At 41.1% G+C, this 19944-nt stretch overlaps 1 long non-coding RNA gene across 6 annotated transcripts in view; it reads right to left on the reverse strand.

The window, feature by feature from the left end:
* The window catches only part of LOC115031311 (uncharacterized), a 395022-nt gene that overhangs the window by 112073 nt on the left and 263005 nt on the right, over window positions 1–19944 (reverse strand). For 4 of the 6 annotated variants that reach the window (XR_015047587.1, XR_015047585.1, XR_015047586.1 and 1 more), the window contains exon 4: window positions 2828–2922. The exons of the other annotated variants lie outside the window; for them this stretch is intronic. This is a non-coding gene — a long non-coding RNA (uncharacterized LOC115031311). The remainder of the gene's footprint in view (window positions 1–2827; window positions 2923–19944) is intronic. 6 annotated transcript variants of the gene reach the window in all.

Here is a 19944-nt window from a genome sequence, read left to right on the forward strand (position 1 = left end):
CAGCAGGTACACAAGTTTCATTTCTTAGACTCAAAGGCTTAAGGCATTTTTCTGTATACATTAGAATCAGAGCTGGACTTAGGTAACACTTTAGAATTATCGGGGAAATCATTTATGTACATTTGTTTTTGACCCAGAGAGAAGGCATTTTCACTAAGGTCTTTTTGCAAGGCGGTAGCCATAAACAAATGACTGGCTGTGGGGTACCAAAAACATGGCTCAGGCTTCATGAAGAACCAAATGGTTACATGAGCCTTTCAGGATGTTTGTGTTTGTGTGTGTACGTACATATGAAGGGAAATCGTAGAACCTCAGATGTGGGTCCTCACCTTCCACCTTGTTTGAGATAGAGCATCATTGCCATCATCTAGGCTGGCCTAGCTGGTCCACGGGTTTCTGCTGTTTTAGCCTCCCAACTCATCATAAGTATCCTGGGATTGCAGTCATGTGTGGATATGTCCAGCTTTACATGCATTCTAGGGACCTGAATTCAGTTCCTTATGTTTGCCTAGCAAGTGCTGTATCCACCGAGCAGTATCATGACCCCTACCCATTTCTTTTTTTTTTTTTTTTTTTTTTTTTTTTTTGGTTTTTTCGAGACAGGGTTTCTCTGTGTAGCCCTGGCTGTCCTGGCACTCACTTTGTAGACCAGGCTGGCCTCGAACTCTTCTCTCTTTGATTTGTTTGTTTGTTTGTTTGTTTTGTTCTGTTTGTTTTTTACTCTACAGATATTTCATCAGATCACAACGTGTCCCAGACTGATACATTCCATGAGCTGGAGAGTGTTTGGTGAAGAAACTGCTGTGGCATTGAGTCATAGTGCTGATGCTGCACAGGGAGCTTTTATGTGGATTAGGCTCCAGCCAGAAAGAAGAAAGCAAAAGGAAAACAAAACAAAACAAAACAAAACAAACCTGCCTTTTGCCAGATTCAGTCCTCCCTCTCTTCTCAGACAATTGAGGTTGCCCAGCCTTTGTTTCCCAATAGGTCCTTTTTGTAGCATCCTAGAGCATCTCAGGGGACAGTCATTTATTACACGTCTACTATGTTTCATATACTGCAAAGGCATGTTCAGAGAGGAGAAATTAGCCACTTCTCTAGCAGGCAGACTTTTGGCAAACATTTCCGAGGTAAATCAGGATTTATTTGAAGCTTAAGACAGAGGATGTGGGCTCCAGATGGTACTTGTGTGAGTATAAAATTTTAAGTAAAACAGGGCTGACCTCAGAGTGTAAGGAGCACGTTTTTGCAAATTATTAGACCATCCGTCACTCCAGGATATTTGAATAATGCCTTCCATAGGAAATTGGAGGGGGTTATGTGCCTGGTTTTGAAGGTCTTATTTCTGAAAGAATACGCTCATGAGGCATTTCATTGATTTCAGAGGGTGGACCCTCAGGGTATCTAAAAGGTGTGCTGAAATCCTTAGAAACCTCATGATTCCCTACAACAGCCACAATCAATCACTGCATTAAAACAATAAATAAATAGAAGAATATTTCCATGTGTTGGTGTAGAAGCATATTTACAATGGACAGCACAGTGCTCTGGCTCAGCCTGGAGTGCTGATATTCCCAGACTTGCTGGTATTCTATTTGGAAGAGGCAGTCTTGACAGAGGAGAGGGAGATGGAAGGTGCCTGCTGAGGACTTTAACATCAGAGATCATGTCTCTTAGACCCAGTTTTTACTCAAAAGAATCATCTTTCCTGTGCTCCTCTCAAGACACCACCTTCTTCATTTCTTTCCAGGGGATTCTCTTTCCCTATTCAATATTGTTTCAGGCAAATCTCATTCACATAGGCAGGATGTCATTTGATTCTCTACATGAACGTCCCATTGTGATCATGTGATCATGTAGCTGTCTTTCACTAGGCTGTGAGTACTCTGTTAGTGTTAATCATCTCTGTACTGTGACACTGGATAGTGCCTGAAGCAGCTGCAGTGGAAAATGAATTGGAAAACGAAGGAGACTTGTCTAAGAAACTAATGTTCTCATTCATTCGTGAGCTTGTGTGTATGGGTGTATATATGTATGTGTGTATGTGTGTGTGTCATGTTCTCAAAGAATAGCAACGAGATATAGTTAATAATTACCTGAGAATGTTTTAAAGTAAAATTCAAACATCACCTGGCATAACTCTTAAAACTCACTTTTGGGAAGTGGTATAGTAATATTAATATAGGTGTAGTATGAAATTACAAGTATATTTTATGAATCTTCTTCTTCAATTTTTTCTATTTATGAATTCATTCATATTTTCTATTTATTCATTATTATGAGCACATGTATATGTCCATGAACGAGGAAGTCAGGGGAAAGCTTGGACTACATTTTCTCCTGGGAGAAAAATTGCTTGGCTTCAAGGCTCTTTTACTCACTGAGTCATCTTGCCAGCCTCTTACATGCATTTTTATGAACAACCATTATAGTGGTTCCAAGTGTAGTTTTGTGGGTCAGAATAGTTGGGTTGCGTCCTGTGACCTTGTACACATAATTTGAGCTGCTCCAGAGTTTCAGCATCACTGAAAATTGGGAATATCATTATCTCATGGAATTTATTATTTTGGCTAAATCATCATAAGCAAACTGCCTAGCTTAGCACATCACACAGAGTTAGTTCTCAGTTAATATTACCTATTTTTATTATCAAGCAATAACCTGTGTTTCATTTGGGTTTTAAATGAAAATACATAGTTTTGTTCAACTCAACAAAACTCACTGGTGCTCATTGTGTTGGTGTCTTAGTTAGGGTTTTATCTCTGTGAACAGACACCATGACCAAGGCAACTCTTATAAGGGACACATTTAATTGGGAGTGACTTACAGGTTCAGAGGTTCAGTCCATTATCATTAAGAAGAGAGTGTGGCAGCATCCTGGCAGACATAGCACTGAAGAAGCTGAGACTTCTATATCTTCATCTAAAGGTAGACAGAGACAAGAAAAGACTAGCTTCTAGGCAGAAAGGAGGGGGTCTCCAAGCCCACCTCCACAGTGATACAATAAGGCCACATTTACTCCAACAAGGCCATATCTCCTAATAGTGCCACTCCCTAGTCCAAGCATATTCAAACCACCACAGTTGTATACTGTGCTATGCACAGGAAGCTCAACTTAAGATGATACATGGTCTACTTATTTGAAGTCTCAAAATATCTTGAAAACCAAAGCAGAGGCAAGTAATTAAAATATGCTATCCATGTGCCATTTATAGAGCCATAAACAACATGTCAAACATATTTTGTTAATTATGTTGAGACTGGCTGCTTTGGCATGCTGTTAAGAAGAGAGCTGTGATCTTTAATAATTTCTGCTGGATATAAAAGTCAGGAAACTTAAAGGGTCTAGTACCATGCTCATATCTATTAAGAAAGGGAAAACAGGAAAGACATCCTAGAGGAGTGGGCATTTCCACCCTATGCTAGTTCATATTCATGGGGTGAATCAAAGAATGGTAAAGAGATAAAGTAAGGCACAATGAAGTTCACTGGAGCAGTGATTCTTGAATTGGACAGCTCCAAACCAGAAGTGGCTCAGAAATTCCTAGAAGGGAAAAACAAGTGAGCCTTCTGTACGACACAGAAGTAAAATAGAAAATCTTTGGTTATAGTCATGTAGCTGTTGTAATTGGTCTACCCCTTTGGGAAGTCCCTACTTATATAATTTTGAGTTTGTCACTTCTGATTGGTTGAGCCTAAGCTTTGTTTCTGTTTTTCTTATAAGCATTTGTAAGAAATAGATCAAGTTAAGTTTTACTTATTGTTTCGCAAGTAAGCAAGGTTGTTGCCAGGAGTGTAACTCCATGGTAGAGCTCCTGCTTAGAATGTTCAAAGCTCTAGGATCAATCCAACAAAAACAACAATAGAGCCAACAACAAAGTTAAGCAAGTTTGAACGTAACATGCTTTGTCTACTCAAACAGTCTTCAGGCCTTGTTTACATTTGAACTTACTTCAACAGGGATCATATGAAAAGCTATCCAAGATTTGTTTGATTGCTTGTTTATTTCCTTGATTGAGCCAGCTAAGTAGAGCTAGGTAGGCTCAGCTATGTCATCCATACACAACTTGAACTCATGGGGCTCAAGAAAATTCTCCTGCATCAGCCTTCTGATTAACTGGAGATCCAGAAGTGCGTCATCATGCTCGTCCCTTGCTGCCTTTGCTTTGTACAAGTTACTAAGTATTTCTGAACCTCATTGGTCACCAAGGTGACACAGAGATGACTATTGTGTGAATTACATGCAAATACTTTCCAATGGCCTTGGATCTCACAAGGGGCTTAACAAATGATATTAATGAATCATTGCTATGGTGATCTAGGGCTTCCTAAACCACTTTGGAATCATGATGTTGCCATTTATTTTCTGCTTACTTGAATCAAAGACTCAACCCTATTTGAAATTCAGGAAAGGGCTCAACTTTTATCTCATCAAAACCACAGCTCCCTCTTCTGTCATGGTCCTCAGCTGTGTCCCAGAAATGGAAGACACTATTGCTGAAGACACCACACACATTGGAAGGAGAACTTGAAGATGGAAGTGACCTGGATTTGCTCCACTAAGGATTAGCACACATAGAAGCAGAAGGAGTCACATAAGCTACCAAGGGAGAAAAGTCTTACTCAGCTGTGACTTCCACCAAACCTAATGACCAGAATGACAAGATACCCCAAAAGGTGTAATAGTGTCACTTATATCCTCCTTGGAGAGCATTGTTTAATGACTGCTCAGTAGGATGGAATCCCTATCTAGCACTATAAATCTAGCCACTACCCTTGGCTGGTGAGGATGTGAACCCTGGAGGAGAACCACTACTACCTCTTTCTAAGAAACTATGTGGTGGTGCACACCTTTAATCCCAGCACTTGGGAGGCAGAGGCAGGCGGATTTCTGAGTTCGAGGCTAGCCTGGTCTACAGAGTGAGTTCCAGGACAGCCAGGGCTATACAGAGAAACACTGTCTTCAAAAGGAGAAGAAGAAAGAGGAGGAGAAGGAGGAGGAGGAGGAGGAGGAGGAGGAGGAGGAGGGGGAGGAGGGGGGGGAGGAGGAGGAGGAGGAGGAGGAGAAGAAGAAGAAGAAGAAGAAGAAGAAGAAGAAGAAGAAGAAGAAGAAGAAGAAGAAGAAGAAGAAGAAGAAAAGAAAGAAAGAAAGAAAGAAAGAAAGAAAGAAAGAAAGAAAGAAAGAAAGAAAGAAAGAAAGAAAAGAAACTATAACATAATTCTATTCTAAATATTTATATCCAGAGGGTATAAGTATAGTGCAGCATCAAAGAGATGTAGCAGACAGAAACCATTACATAAAGATACAACTATGCAAAATACATGAGAAGAATTGCCCATAGTAAGAGTGTTACAATTATTTCATTGAGGTTATAAGAGTCATGAAAAGCCAAACTTCAAATATCTAACACTGGCTTGTTGCTAATAAACTTTCTGTAGCCTGACCATTCCTCTTAAAGATAATACGTAAGAGAACCAACTCATTCATTTGGCATACATATCAATCAGTTAGAAGTTATTCATTTTCTGTGTCAAGCAGATAGCCTTGTGTTACATAGCTGTACAAATAGCTCCCAACTTAGGATGAGCTGAGTGACTCTTTTTCAGCTTTATGATGGTGTCAAGGCTTCACACTCTCAGTTCAAACCTCACTTTGATGTACTCATTTTGATCATGGACAGGACTGTAGTCCTTTTCTTTATTCTGGACAGTGAGAGTGAGTCACGGCTCCCAGGCAGCCACATGACACAACTGAGATTTTGGATGTTGTGTTTTGTGGTTTTGTGTTCCATAATTTCTGAGATGCCCACCTGCATGTAAGTGAACTATTTATTATTAAGTAGGTTTTGTAATAAGTGATGTTGGCAAATGGAAATGCCCAGGACACAACTTATTTAAGACACAGTAGATTAATCACTGATGTTAAGTAATTTGGAAGTAGTAAATGAATTTTCCCTATATGGAATATGCAGCTTCTGATGGGCTTACTGGAGGCTGTAATCTGTTTGAAAACCAAGAGTATTTGTCACATATAGATTCTGAGCCCTTGCCTCATGCTTGATTCTAGCAAGGTTTGAGATTATTAAATCTTAGACACTTGGATACAATTCTTAAACATACTTTTATTGTTTTCTAAAAGTTAAATATGACAGCTGTTATATTTAAAAGTTAAATATGATAGCTGAGTCTGTGAAGTGCTTGTCACCTAAGCCCAAGGACATGAGTCCAATCTCTCATGTGTGGTCACACATGGTACTTGTAATCCCAGCACTAAGTAAGTAAAACAAGCAGATTCGCAACCAGCAGCCTGTCTTACTCATTGAGCTCTAAGTCAATGAGACATGCTATCTCAACAAAATGGGCTGTGACTATCGAAGAGCACCTGAGGTTTGCCTCTGCCTTCTAGTCCTCCCTCTACATCCATAGGCATACACATGCACACCCACAACCCCTATACACACTACGCACTACACACACACACACACACACACACACACACACACACACACACCACAAATTACTGACCATGAAGTCAGGGTTACATTAAATTAAAAGATTCAAAATTTCAGTGCTTCTGATTCTAAAGCCCATGCTCCACGCTTGTATACTCCACAAGGTGCATGTATAGTTGTAACATTTCTACAACCTCCAAATTCTTAAAGTTTGTTGTTTTAAGGGCTCACAATTGTGTTTGTGCAGCTTCATTATATTTGTTCAGTTCATTCAGATTTTCCTAACTGAAATTTGATTGTCTGAGCGCATACCTAAGATGACTTACCTATTCCTAACATGTGGATATCTAGCAAAATGCTCACACACAGTCACTTGCAAGTCATGGCTATAAAAACCAACAATCAGCTCACCGAAATCCTTCAGGGAGCACATCCTACAAGGCAAATGTTCACTTTACCAGTGCCAGCAAATCTCACATTTAGATTTTTTTTTAGCCATTAAATTATGACACAACTGTTTTGGGAATTTACTCCATCCTTATCAGGACACTGTCAGCTCTATGTTTGTGAGCATACTGTTTCCTAAATCATGACTGGCACTGTAATTTAGAAGTGTATATCATTTCCTTTTGGTAAAGTGGACAATAGGAACTTAATTAGGAAATTAGCTTACCACTGGGAATAGACATACTTCTCTGTGGTACACTCTTCATTGCTTAATTTAAAAGCATTTGTGTGTCATAAAAGGAAACTTGGGATATTGTGTGATCATAAGAGTTTCTATGTAAAAACTGACTTCAAATGCCTTCTCAAGTTGTTTATAAAACCAAAAAAAAAAAGACTGAAAATAGGTTTATCTATACCATTCATCTATCCATCCATGTTTCATCTATAGTATTCCTGGGTAGGTACCCCAACACAAAGAATTTACATCTTACTACAATATATCTGCTCATCCATGTTCACTGCTGATCGATTTGTAATAGGCATAAATTGGAAATAGAATAGATTTTCATTAACTGATGAAGGATAATGAAAATGTGGTATATTTACACGATAGAATACTATTCAACTATTAAGAAAAATGAAATTATGGAATTTTCATATAAATGGATGGAGCTGGAATCAACCATCCTGTGTGAAGCAATCCAGACTCAGAAAGACAAATGCTGCAATTGTTTCATGTGTGGATGCTAGGTTTTATGCTTTTTTTATGTTTCATTTAGAATATTCATAGTATTTAGCTAATGAAGAGCCAGGGGGGAGGGGGGATCTCCTAAGGAAGAGGAAATAGAATCTAGTGTTCTAAAGAGAGAAGATAAATTAGAACAGGAGAATGGGATGGGGCGGGCACGGCAGGAATAGAATGTGGGGAGGAAAAATGAACACTGAAAGCCTTCTTAAAAAGACATAGGAAAAACTACTGTTGTAGAAACGCCCTAAAATCCATACATATACAAAAGAAGTTTAAATAGAATACATAATGGGAAGACAACACCCCAACTAAATACTATATGCTACCATTAAAATCCTTAGTTCCAGGAATGGCTTACATCTTTTTAACTTGTTGACCAATGGGATTCCAAAGACCCCCTGCCACCAAGTATCACAGGTTGTTGCCAGTGCTATTGGTTACCTTCCCAACCTTGACAAGAAGATCTTATTGCTAAAGACACCACATGTTTGTGGCAGAGGACATGGAGAAACATAATTGGCACTCAACTGGGAGGTTCACTCTTGCTGGTTCATAGTGCTGGATGGTAGTAGGAATGCTACCAAAGAAGAAAAGTAATCATTAGGCCATCCATCTATGAACCCTCCGTATAGAGTTCTCTGTATCTATTCAGTTCTTTCATGTAATTGGAAAATATAGACAATGTACACTACCTAATTAAACACATACACAACCAAGTCTACTATGTGAATAAATATACTTACATGCAAATACACATTATGTACAAATACTATATGCACACACCAACATGTACATACAGAAGTTAGGGTTGCACACACCTGAACATACACATGCACACACATGTACTACACACACACACACACACACACACACACACCACAAGTGAGACTTCATTTTTCCCACTGAATGTAACTGAAAACCCCAGACAGAAGATAGGTAGCATGCAGAAGAAAGCAGTATGCCATGTATAATCTAGACATGGAGTTTCCGTGGATCTACTAATCTGGATCCAGCAGCAACATGAGTCCTAACTAGCGCATGGAGCACAGAGGCAGCCAGCCCAGCAGATATTTTTCCAGTCCAAGCTATGGGAAGAAGGGAGCTCTAAGAGACAGAGACAATAGTGGGATGTGATACGCGTTCTTTTTCTTCTTTTCACATTGTCGTCCAGAAGTTATAATCCCAGACAGTGGCAAGCACAGTGGTGTTCAGTCAGGCATCCAAAAATGCAGCAGGAAGAGCATCTGTTGTCTGGGCTGAGCAAGTGGGCTCTGGAGAGAGGAGAAAGGGAAGGTTCCTGGAGACTTTTCTTTTTATCCCTCTATGTATTTGCTTGTTGCTCTGGCAGCATCTCCAGCTGTGAGTAGAGGCCTTTGCTTTCTAGTAAAAGAACCAGGACATGGTTCCTGTCCATCAAAAAACATCTAGTAGAGATAAGATACTTTATGTAATCCATTGTACCTAAAATATATTCCAATAACAAAATATTACTTTGATATAACCAATTTAAACACACACACACACACACACACACATATATATATATATATACTTTTGTGTATATCCCTACGGATGCATATGTGTGTATGTGTGTGTGTGTGTATGTATGTATGTATGTGTGTCTATATCTGTGTATGGGTCTGTGTGTAAACTAAGGCCACTGATACTCTAGCTCTGTGACCTTTGACCTTACACAACGTGGCAAGGCAAAATTGAGATTTGCTCTTAAGATAAAATCCACGCTAGATTTTAAAACGCGAGTTGAAATACGTTTTTCAAAGTCAGAGCCACTGATCACTTTTCCTGAGATGTCCAATGAGTTCTAGTCACTTCTAATCCTCTGACATTATTGCACTGTTACAGAAGTCAGTATTTCACTGTAAGACCTTTAGGGAGAACTTGATGCAGGCCCTGAGGGTCAATGTCGCTGAGTGCCACAGATCCTTGAGAGCAGGGTACAGCTGGGATTCTTAGTGGTCTGGGAGGAGCTGCTTTCCATTGAGCAGGTTGGAGCTGACCTGGGAAACCCTAAAGCAATGGTTCTCAACATTCCTGATGCTGTGAGCCTTTAACACAGTCTCCATGTCGTGGTGACTCCCAACCATAACATTACTTCATTGCTACTTCATAACTATAATGTTGCTATTATTATCAATTGTAATGTTAATACTTGATATGAGAACTGCCACTGCCGGTTGATAAAAACAATGCCTTAGATAGAGGAAAGGTGTATGAATTCCTAATGCCTCTGTTGCCAACATTTGGGACTAAGAGTAAATAAAAAGGGCTGGAAGGTCCCTATGGGTTTGACTGCTGATGTAAGAGATCTTGCTCTTCAAAGCCAGAAGGCAGCTTACAAAGTTTGCAGAGCTATTAGGTGACCCCCCACAGCTAAAGAGTGTCTATTCATTAGCATAACACAAAGCCGGGGCGGGGGGGAGGGGGATAAAAATCTGAGACTGGTCTAGAGTTGTCAGGCCCCAATTATCTAATTTTTTCCCATCTAGAAGCCGTTCTTTAGCTTGTTGGCGGAAAAAGCTGTTTTAGGTATCTGCCTCCCCACCCCACCTCCCTACTATGTGCATTAAATGTTAAAAATAATATACTTAGCTCATATTTATTTAACAGCTTATAATGTTCCTGGGACTGTACTGGGTGTTCTTTCATTCATACTGTCAGGAAGTCCTGGTCTGTAGGCATTAATAATTTCCTTTTCTAGTATCGGAAGAAAAGCTCAGAGCAATGAAGAGACAAATCCATAGTCCATCAGCTACCCAGCAATAGGGTCTCATCTGAGTATGGCTCTAACAAGCTGCCTCACTGAGCTCTCAAACAGTGGGTTGGTTTCTCTGCTATTGCAGTCCTCAGTACCCCTTGGGGACCCCAAACAGCCTAGCAGAAACGGGATAGATGTCTGCCAGAATTAAGTCCCCACGTTGCCACTGAGATCTATACACACACATGTCACATGCCGGAGTAAGCTTTGAGTCAGGTATGCTGCTTCAGAGAGGTGAGTGAGGAGATCTGCTTCTGCCCATCTTTGAGTAAATGGTCTCATTCTATCGCTAAGAAAGTTTCTTTTGATGAGGACAAAGGCTAGGTCCAGTTAAATCACAATTCAGATGTGTGGAGACTCCACCTGAGGAACGGGTGCAATGCCCATGCACTCTGATCTAAGCCTCCATGGCTTTGAGAGTCTGCAAATGGTCTCTTTACTTCGAGCTTTGTGGAGTTCAAGGCACAAAACTGCCACTCAACTAACATTCATTAATTTAGAAAGATGCTAATTTTCATCTCCACCTGCCTCTACCCCCATGCCATAGCAAATATAAAAATATATCCGCTTCTTAAATCAGGTCCCTAGAAAGTGAAACAATAAATGAAGCTTGGACACTGAGAAGGAAGCAGGCTTCACCAGTAAAGGTGTCTAAGGAGGAAAGGGGAGGAGCGAGGCAGGGCCTGAACTCATCAGGAGCCAGGGTAAACTGAAGTGTGGGAACAGCCTCCAGACATGAAGGTGCTCCCGGGCTCCCCCAAGGACTCGCATGAGAACTATTGAACCTTGTGTTTTTCAAACTGTAGGTTATGATTTTTGGGGTCAGGAGATCATTTTTATGAATCATGACCAGAAATATGCTTTAGCATAAAGCTTAATCAAGTAGAATGTAAAATAAGATATATATTACTGTTTCACACCATAAAGTTTATCTATCTGTGAAGCTGTAATCCAAAAGTTGAAAATGCATTGCTCTGTTTTCTGATTCCTGGGAGGTTGCTACTCCCTAGTCTAAATTCACCACACCCTCCTGACAATGATCTTTTCTAATGCTGGTAACAGGAACTACAGCGCAATTTTCTCATCACAAAATACCTTTCTCCTTCCTCCTGTCTTTTCCTACAGAGAAGGAACAATTGCAGAATATTTTGGTAATGAAGATAAGAGCTAACACATGCATCCTCTTAATTCTAGGCAATTTATAGGCACAATTCCCATTTAAACTACCCCCATTGTCTTCTAAACTGATAGCTACTCCTATAAGCCAATTGGCTCCCCTCCACATCCATGTGAAGAATATGGGTCACCCTTGATGTCATCATTGATAGCCACTTTCTGGGAAGTTGGTTAGAATGAGATTTGAACCTTCTCTTCTTCTTATGAACATGTGTGTAGTGTGTACAGTGTGTGATGTGCATCTATATATATATGCATGTGTGTAGTGTTCATGTGTATATATGGTATGTGTGATATGATGAGGGATGGTGCATGTATGTGTAAGTGTTTTGCATGTATATGCATGTGCATGTGGAGGCCTGAGGTTATCAAGAGCTGTTTTTCTTGGTTACTTTCGCTTTGTTTATTGAGGCCTGGTCTCTTGGTGTACTCATTGACTGCAGTTAGATTAGCTTCAGCTTGCCCCAGGGGCCCTTGTCTCTGGTTCCTTAGTGCTGGAATTACGGGTGGCCACTGTCTCGCTTCTGCTCTTGATGCTAGTGAAAAGTGCCAAGTGCTATCACAAATCCTTGCTGAGCCAAGTTCAAAACGTGACCCACAGATATGTAAATGCTATTAGTGTTGCCCCGTCAGCCTGGACAGCTTGATTTCTCTTTGGAGCTCTGTCAACTCCTATTTCAGAAGAACAGAGTTTTGCATTTCCAGGGTGCAGATCAAGATTTTGCTCCCTTGTCTGGGATCTACAAAGGATCCTCAGCAGGATGTGGTCACTTTCACAGCTGATCACACTGGAACATCCCAGCCCCACATCTTGCCAGATAGCCTCCACTGGCTTTTCATGTTCTCTCGACAGTCTAGTCTCTTCTGGTCTTTCTCAAATGCAAGCTGCATCACCTCTGTGTTCCTGTGTTTCTCTTTGCTGGTACATAAAGACAGTCTGTAATATGGCTGCTTCATGTCACCATGGTCTAACCACCTTCTTCTTCTCCATTTTATCTTTTTCATGCATAACTATATATTTGTTCTGTCACTTTGGGCCATCATTGTAGCAAAAATTCCTAATGAGTACCATAAAGGTTTTTAGGGTTTTTACAGTTTAAAATTAAACTTTTTGGTTGACAAAGAAATGAGTTTCATTACGTTAATGTTCCTTTTCTCTTTTATTTTATTAGATCTTTGATAATTTCAAACAATGCATTTTGATCTTATTGATCCCTTTCTCCCAACCCCTTCCATACCTACCCCCTCTTCCCTACCGGCCTTATCATCTTCTCTCTCTTTACTTTTTTAGACCTACCCAATGCAATTTGTGCCATCTATATATTTGTGGATGTGTGTCCTTCCACCAGAGTGTGGGCCCATTTCCAGGGCCTACATCTTAAAATCTGACAGACATCTCCTTGTAGCTGTCAGCTGTCATTATGGAAGGTCAGAGTTGTATTATACTATTTCCTCAGAACTTCTTTCATTCCCCATGATGCTCCTTGTTCCTTCTTGTCACAGGATTGTGACAAGGCTGTGCTTTCTCCTGTCACCATTAGCTTTATTGACTCCATTAGAAGTGATCCCTGTCCTTCTAGGCAGGTGACTCACAATGCAATCTCAGAACACCCTGGGGCTTTGCTTCATAGTATTGTACCCGTTAATTTGATTAATGTCTGTCTCCCTCTTTGGACTGTGAGCTCTAGTACAGTGAGGATAGTGTGTGTGTGTGTGTGCGTGTGCGTGTACTTTTGCCCCAGGTCCTAGAACTGTGCTCAGTTCAGAGTATGGAGCAGGACATTGACATTTCACACTCAGCCTTCTGGACCTCTTTAGAAGCAGGTGTGTGAACCAGGTGCTCACATTCAGCCTGGAATCTCAACTCAGTGGGGAACAGCCAAAGGCAAATCACCAAGGGATTAAAGAGCCAGGTTTAGGGGCAGGAAGAACCTTTTCAGTATCAGTGTTGATGTCTCAAAGCCTTGGTATTTATGGTTTCTCCTTTGTTTGGTTTGGACACAGGCATTCCTCTATCTCCTTTGGAGTCTGCCATTTCCTTGTTTAGGGATTTAATTAAGTCTGCTCCTAACATGCTACAAACAGCCAGTGGGGGTGGGGAGAGAGAGAGAGAGAGAGAGAGAGAGAGAGAGAGAGAGAGAGAGAGAGAGAGAGAGAGAGGGAGAGAGAGAGAGAGAGGGAGAGAGAGAGAGATTGAGAGAGAGCTGCACTGGGGAGATATGATAGTTGTGCACAGTTCAGTGGAGGCTGAGGGATTTACTGTGTGCATAGCTCCACGGTGGATCTGCCTGTGCTGTTAGTCTAATCCCAGATTTTGAGCTGTTCCCTTGGCTTTGTGTTTCCTAAGGGATCTAATTCTAAGTAGGAGCAAAAACAGAAATCAGACTTCTCTATAAACAAAGAGAAGTCTTTTCCTCAGGAGCCTTATTCCAGCAACGGATGGGACCACGGTGTGAGTAGTGGAGAAATAGCCTTGCTTGAACTTCTTTTTTGAAGTGTCGAGTGCTTTGCCTACAGTGTCTTATGTAATATCTACAACCATCCTAGGAAGGGCTCTGTATGACCAGGGTAAAAACTGCAGCAGAAGGAAGCCGACCCTTTCCTGGAGACCACACAGGAAGCAACAGGTGGTAAAAGAATTCAGAGAGATGCAGATGATCTTTCTGTCTCACCGCCCCTCACCACCGTTTTATCTTCCCCTTTGGTCTCTCATCGTTCCTTCCATAAATCTTTTATTTTCAGGGCTTTATTGTATAATGGTCACCAGGGAAATCAAAGGATGATAACTTACAAGGCTCTTTCCCTGGACAAGTTGACCACCCTGTGGGTTATAGATTCGCTAATTTCCTTGCTGACATCTTTCCTGTTTTCTTTTTTGTCCCTTTTAATTAATTAACTAACTAATTAATTAATTTTAATTTGTTTAAGCAAAATATTATTCATACCCCAAGCTGGCCTGGAATTCACTATGTATCCCAAATCAGCCTTGAACTGGAAGGCAATTTTCTTTGCTCGTCCTCCCAGGTCCTAGGATTCTAGGTTTGCATTACCTACCATGTCTGGTTCCTTACTAACCTGACCGAGCACATCTGAGACCCAGGCTTTTGATACCTTATTTGTGATAGTTTATTATGCCCACGTTGATGATCTTACCACTTGCTTTAATTGAGAAAATGGAAGCCTGAGGTGAACTAACTTCCTGTAAGTACTCGGGGAGGCACCTAAGAGTTCATTATTTAGGGTAATTTGCTCAGCCTGGATGAAAGAGAGCCTCAGACTTATCTGACTTGGTAAACTGTCCATACATAACACTAAACTATAGCAACATGAAGAATGCATAGAAAAAGGGACCTCCAAGGCACTGTAAGAGCCTTGGGTAAGATGCATGTATCTTTACCCAAAGAAGGCTTTTTGAAGAATTCTAGGACAAAGAAAACTGAAACATATCCAGTTTTTGTGGTAACTTTATCCTTTGCATTACATTAGCTGTACACATAACAGAGCAGGTGCTTCCACCAATCTGAGCGCCTTGGCTTTCTCACTGACTATTCTTACCGTCCTAAGAATCAAGTCACAGGCCTTGCACATACTAGAGATGTACTTTACCACTGAACTACCCCAGTCCTTCTGGGGATAGATTCTGATGGCTATTCTGATTCAACAGGTCAGAACCAGATTCCAGACACATCTGCAAGTGTAACAAACCCTCAGTGGAGTTCTTAAGTTCCTGACATCACAGAATCTCAAGTGCATAGATAAGCTATAAAATTTTTTTCAACATCGAAGTTCTGCAAGCTAATGTTCCCTAGTGTACATGCCATAAACTACTCATCCAGAAATAGGATCAACTATCTTAACCTTTGGAAAGCTAAACAGCAGAGAATTTAGATTTTCAAGGTTGTCTTGTCTCTATTACAACTCAAACTTAAAGCCATAGACAGTGTGTAAATGGGTGAACTGGTAGTGTTCCAATAACATTTTGTTTGCAAAGTAGGTGGTAAACCAGATCTGGCCTGTAGATGATAGTTTGCTGACCTTAAACTATAAAAACCCATGTTACAAAAATAAGATTACAAAAGTTTCAAACCATATGTCTTCATGAATATTGATGGTATATATTAACATTGTAAAGATTCTAAGAAGGCACAAGAAATAAAAAAAAAGAAAGAAAGAAAGAAAAAGAAAAAAAACAATTGATTTAATTTTGAACAACCTTAATTTTTAAAATTTATTTAACCACACAACTCTATTATGAGATATTGACATTCTTTAGAACTGCAATTACATTCTTTATATTCCAGAGAATATACTTTAGAAACTATCTTTCATGCCTTAATAGGCAGCTTTCAAGAACTGCCCTTTAACTGTGCCCACTAGAGGTGATGTCCATGACTGAGATAATGAACTCAAATTAAAATGAAAATACCCTCGGTATAAATTCCTTTGTCTAGTTTTCTCGTCAGAGGTACTACTGGCTTTGTTTTAATGCTTCCTTGTTTTGGTTTGTTTGTGATGATTCTTGTTCTGTGTCTGGAGAAGGTCTCCAATTCCTGGGCTCATGTGATTATTCTGCCTCAGTCTGCCAAATGTCTTGATCTACAGGTACACATCTGCATCTGACCAGGATGATGTTCAAAGGAAATGATGAAACAGAGGCTACTGGGTTATTTTGAAAGGGACAAAAGAAGATATATGGAAAGGAAGACAAGAAAGTGGGTGAACCAATAATAGACTTATTAAGCACTTGCTGTTTTCACTGCCATAGTAAACGCTTTGATCTAGGTTTGCAGTTCTCATGAGAATGGGTTTACTACCTGAGGGACATTCATCAAGGAGTCATTCAAATTGCTGTGACTGGGCATGGCACTGAGCATGAAGACCTAGTGGCAGAAGCCAGCGATGCTGCTGGTACCTACAGGACAGGACAGTGCCAGGTGTCCCAAGTGCCAGTGACAAGAATTTGTCTGATTTCTGCCATACTGTGAAGGTGTACAATGAAGTGTATTTGTACATTTGAGACATTTAAAAAGCAAAACAAAAACAGTTGGGCTATGAGACTTAATCCTGTTGCCTTAAGGCACCTCATATAGAGTAACAGTATGAACATAATTCATAAGAATTCAAGCACAGCTACTCAAGGCAAAGGACTTCAGCAGCCGTGCACAGCCTATGACTCCATAAGGTCCTGCTCCCCCCCCCCCCCCCCCCGCACCATTTCCTTGCTTGGCTCCTCATCCCCCTTTTTTCTACTGCTGATGTACTAGGCAACTGTCCTAGAATGCTGACCAGCACACAATGTATCTACAATGACCACTAAAATACTCCTTATTAAAACCCTGCATTCCATCTGATGACAGCCTGACCACTTACAGTGAATTACCTTTGTGACATTAGGCCAGTGATTTTAATCTACACGTCTTGGTTTCACCTTCTGGAATGGGAACAATGCTTAATTCAGTCAGCTCCACTCAGACACAAGCCATAGGCTCAAGACTGTGCCTGGAGAGTTGGGGGGATCCCAGGAATGCAAAACCTCCCATGGAGAATATGCGGAGGTGATGGGATCTTGCAGGAGGAGGCAATTTTTTTTATAAGCCAACCCAGCTTGTTTCTCCAGCACCTAGAAGAATGCTGCAGAGTGTGGGCTTAAGGAGGTCTGGACAACATCACCAAAGGACAGTCATTTGCTCTGATGCATGGCCAGGGGATAAAAACGAGCCAAAAGTACAGGAGTGGCAGCTCATTAGGAAGTGAATAGGTCCTAGATTCGCCTTAAGGATGACCATGATCAAAATGCCTTCGGGGTACCATCAGAGCCACTGCTCTCAGAACAACTAGTCACTTTCCTGTCTGTTAATGAGGAAACGTGAAGCCCCGCGTGCTTCATTTTTATCATGTCTAAGCTGAGCGATCCATTTGAGACCGTTTGTGAATAAAGAGGCTGTTTCTGGAAACACGATGCCCCATGGATTCTCATGAAGCTCTGAAAGCAGTACTCAGGAAATAAAAGCAACAGAATAGCAGGAGTCTTTCACGTGGCACTTCCTGGCTGCAGCATCTGGGTATTGTGGAGAGTCTAGAAGCCCCCAGCCACAAGAGGCTAGGCGATCCTCGATGCCTTTCATCTTTTGCTCCTTTTGGTGACATCAGCTCCTTTGTTCTCTTTCCATCTATACGACTCTGGCAGTTCAATTATTTCACAGAGAGAGGAGAGATGCTCTTGGAATTGGAAATGACAAAAGAGAAGCTCCAATCATGGCCAAACCTTCTTTTCTGGGTCTCCGAATCTCTTGGGAATGAGCAATTGCTGAGTGCTCCTGGCTTGCTGCTCACAAACATCAGGAATTAAAGAGTAAGGAAAAAATAATGAAAGGAAGAATCTGAGGTCACTGATTTCTATCCCCAGCATTAACAAAGGAACAAGAAATAGTGCCGTGTGAGTGCGGGTGAAAGCCGGAAGACACCAGTAGGTAGGGTGCTAAGTAGGGAACTTTAGGCACATTCCCCAGGGAGAGTCACAGTGATTGCCTAACTCATAAATGGCTGAGCCACATGAGTTTGTTCAGTTATTTCATAGTAAGAGCGATGTCCTATATGATGGATGTTGTGGCAAGTTCTAATTTACTTGTGCCAGATGCTCCTTTTTGCTTTCCTTAAGTCTGCTTTCTACTGTATTTCTTTCTAGAAAGAGGATAGAGTGAAAAGACATACTTGGAGTAGAGAGAAAACCCTAGTTCTTGTCTTGGCTTCACCCTTGATTAACTTGGTGCTTGTGGACCCACAGGCTCACCTTTCTAGGATTCAATTTTCTTAATCTTCCAGTGAGGAGATTTTACTTATCTCAACGGGCTTCATGGGACAAATGAGGGAAATGATGCACGCGAGGTGCTAGAGTATATAGGGCACTTAAAAGTAGCAACTTATTTTCCAGTCAAATGGAAATGAAATGATTTTGATACTCCAGTGAACTATGTGTATGGGAGATACTTGAGCTGGAGAGATGGTTCATGATTAAAATGCTTCCTGTATGAGTAGAAGGCCCATGGAGCAGGCCCCACAGAACATATCTACATATGGGATAGGTGTAGTGGCCTGTCTGCAGTCCAGCCTCAAAAGGCAGAGACTGGATCCCTAGAGTAAGATGTCTAGCGAGACTTACTCTTCAGCTAGCTGTGGGTTTGACCGAGAAACCTGCTTGTAATAGATTACTCTCCTGTTGCTGTGATAAAAGATCATGACCAGGATCTTACAGATGGAAGAGTTTGAGTTTATGGTTTTAGAGGAATAAGAGTTCATGATGGTGGAGCACAGGCCTGGCAGCAAGCTTGGAGGCTGGGAGCTCACATGCTGAACCTCAAGTACAAAATAGAGAGAGAGAACTAGATATGGCATGGGGGGGGTTTAAACTCCCAAAACTCTTTCCAAAGAGCCACCAAATAGGGACAAATATTTGAGACTATGGGGGACATTCTCATTCAAACTGTCAATACCTTAATAAATAAAATGAGAGAGAAATCAAGTAAGAATCCATATATTGCCCTGGGTTTTCATAAGTACAGACCCACATAAAACAACTGTGTAAGAGTGAGCACACACACAAACAGAGAGAGAGAGGAGGAAAAAAAGATACCTAACATACCTCCTAAAGAAGGTGAGCTTATCTTTGGTGTACCTGGTCATCAGTGGGAAACCAAATTGAACATGGTTTTGACTTGTTGCTTGATTCAGGTGGGTGTTCAATGTAGGAAGTCACGTGCAGAAGTGCAAAGCAAGACACTGGGGTCAGCAGTGCATTTACAGGAATCCAGCTTTGATTGCAGATAAATGACTTTTAAGAAATTCTTGTAAACACAGGGTTAATCTCCCACCGGAGCACAGTCAGATCTGGTCCATGTTATCATTTCTGGGTTTCCTAAAATCAGTGACTCAAAACTGGGTTGCCCTTTTAGCCTGGGAACTCTGTAAAGCGGAAACTGGGGGGGAAAGAGGTCCTTTGTGATTTGCCTCCAAATGAATCACTAGCGATTAGAGCCAAATTCAATTTTGGATTCATTCAGCTAAGTTACCTTGAAAAGTGGAAGCACCCTGCCTTTCCCTTTTCCTCTCTTTGTTCCCCTCCCAGTCAGGGCTCCCTCCCTCCAGGACACCCTTCACCTTTCACACAAAGACCTTTGCAATTCTGAAATTTCCATGGCTCCCCAGGGAAGAAGCAGGTGAACCGCCCACTCCCTGCACTACCCTCTAGTCTTTCCTCACAGGTGCTGGTTGACTAAGTTTTCCCTCGGCACAGCTGTGGTACTCTGGTTTTCCTCTTGTTCAGTAACCTCCATGAGTCAGGCACTCAC

This window comes from Mus caroli, unplaced genomic scaffold (assembly GCF_978045245.1).
Source record: "Mus caroli unplaced genomic scaffold, Mus_caroli_1 scaffold_7, whole genome shotgun sequence".
NCBI lineage: Eukaryota > Metazoa > Chordata > Mammalia > Rodentia > Muridae > Mus > Mus caroli.